The following is a 2,555-nucleotide window of genomic DNA, read 5'->3' on the forward strand; positions in this document are numbered from 1 at the left end:
TTAAATAGGTAGACCATACCTTGCTGGACAACACTGTTCTAGCAGTTGAAGTGTGTAAATTTAAGTTTAATATACACATTATGTTATTTAAATTTTGTAACCTCATTTACAAAACATTAAAGAACATTTTTAACCGGTTAGTAAAAACTCATCTAAGTGTGTGATCCACCCCCCCCCCCCCCCCTGATCAAAAGTCTGGATCCGCTCTTGATGTATATAAATACAAAATCAGAGCCATCACTCATCTGGCTGACTATAAGAGTTATAAGATTCAAAATAGCAAAAAAAGAGTAAGTTGTCATCATTATTATCATCATCATCATCAGGCGATAAGGCAGTTGTTATTTATATACAATCAAAAATAATTTGGAAGAATTTAAATCCTTGAATATTTGGCATTAATGCTTCCATGTTAACGCCAGATCGCACTTGCTGCTTTTGGTCTTTTATCCCTTGCCAGCTAGCTATACTCTACTTCTTCTGCATTTCGGTCTAGTCCTACAATTGTATCCGTTTATATTATCTATTGAAGCTATTGTCAAAGCAAGGACGCGTACGGCATCCGTTCGAGGTGCCACGTGCCACCATAACTCCTCTGCTGTTACTACTATCCGGTCTTACACGCTGAATGAGTAACAACAAACAGATTTTCCGCTCATCCTTTGTATCCTTTTTTGAGCTGTGAAATATACATTCGATTCCCCAATGATAGTATATCTCTTTTCTGCCGCTCATTTTTTGCGAGACTACGAATCCTGAACCATATACATACATACATACATATAACCCAAAGAACGAAGACCGAACGCATCGTGGTGTTGTGTGTTTATTTATTGAATGTTCGTCCTTCCTTTTTTTGGGGTAAAAACAAAGAGACAAGGGAGCTAAGTGATACGTGAAGAAATTTGTTGGTGATAGCTCAAAGGTTTGTTCACTTGAGAATGGGAAACTATGAAAAAGTCCTTTTGTCAGTGATGTCCATCTTTATAACGGATGAGTTATAAATTCCGTCACCATCTCCTTTATCCTCACCCTTGATTCATATCGATGTTCCATTCTATTTGATTAAAGTGTCATTCCGGATATTCCTCACAGCATATTATATCCCCTTTTTGTCTGTTTTTGTTTTCTACATAGGAAGGTCCTTGTCCAAGTACAGAATCGAATCTGTTTTAAGTCCACGAGGGGATTTAATCTATAATATAACCTATTGGGCGGAACGGATTGATAAAGCAAATAGAATCAACCACCCAATTCCCATCAACAACAAAAACAAGAGTATGACAATGAAAACTTTGACTAGGCTTCAAAAAGATAAATACATGAAGTAATACGTAGATAGGATATGGCTATACGTTCCTCCGTTCCAAGCGATTCATTTTACTCTCTTCATTAAAATTTGAATAATATGTTGTTGTTAATTTTGTTTCTGCCAATACCTTTCCCGCCACATTTTCCGGGTACTTTGACCGAAACCATCCAGAAAAAGGATTTAATTGATGTCATCATCTCATGGGAAAAAGGACATGCATGCATGCACGCCGTAACCAATAGCCTTTTTGCACAATTTTATTGTATTGGTTTATGCCTAGGCAAACATGCGATTGTCCCCTTATTATTCCTCGAAAAATATTCATTTAAAATGGTTAGAAACGAAAGGAGAACATGTTACATATAAATATAATTGGACTCACGCTGGGCGACATTAAATTACTTGCATATGAGTACTTAAGTGTGTAATCTACATAAAGGGAATTTAAATAAACAGGTGAACTCATATGTGAAGACCCTTTTTGCGGTATCCCATATTTATGTGGTTGGAAGATAGAATTAAAAAGAAAGGTTTCTTTTTACCCCAAAAAAATGTACCATTTATTTGATTTTTGTACAGCAAACATTCTACTTCATGTAAGTTACATCGTTATCAATTGTTTGCAAGACTGATTGTTATGAAAAGAAACATGCGCCTGTTTGTGAGCGATAACATTGATTGTACCTATGCCTTGCTGTCAAAGTAAGAGGTTTTGAATTTTTTAGTGAAGCTCAGAACAATTTATTCTGTAATTTGGAAGACGCTATTCTTAGAATTGTATGGATTAACTTACTTTATGGAATTGCAAATTGAAAAAAGAGCAGTACACTTTTATAAAAAAAGAAGACAAACTGTAAGAATCAAACAGCAAACATTAAGATTTTGTGTTTAAATTATGATCAATGGTATCTTCGGTATCAGAGAACAAATAAAAATAAATATTGTGAAGGGGTTTTCAATAAGGACTTGGCTACTTTTTTGTATTTGTTGTTATTGTAATTGGTCCGATTTGTCCAATTGAAAATTTTGACATTTCTCGAAGTTTCAAGGTCCCTATAATCTAAATAACAGATTTTAATCTCTCTGTGCGTGAGTGTGTACGTACGTTCGGGAAGCTTATTTCTTCTACCATATCTCAAGAATCAGAAGAGATACCTATCGACTTTGAATAAATTTAGTTATGCAGATAATGATGCGGCAAGATGCAGACTCGAAAAAAATGAGGTGCGAGAAGTGATATCAA

Source organism: Eupeodes corollae, chromosome X (genome assembly GCF_945859685.1).
Source record: "Eupeodes corollae chromosome X, idEupCoro1.1, whole genome shotgun sequence".
In the NCBI taxonomy this organism is placed as follows: Eukaryota; Metazoa; Arthropoda; class Insecta; order Diptera; family Syrphidae; genus Eupeodes; species Eupeodes corollae.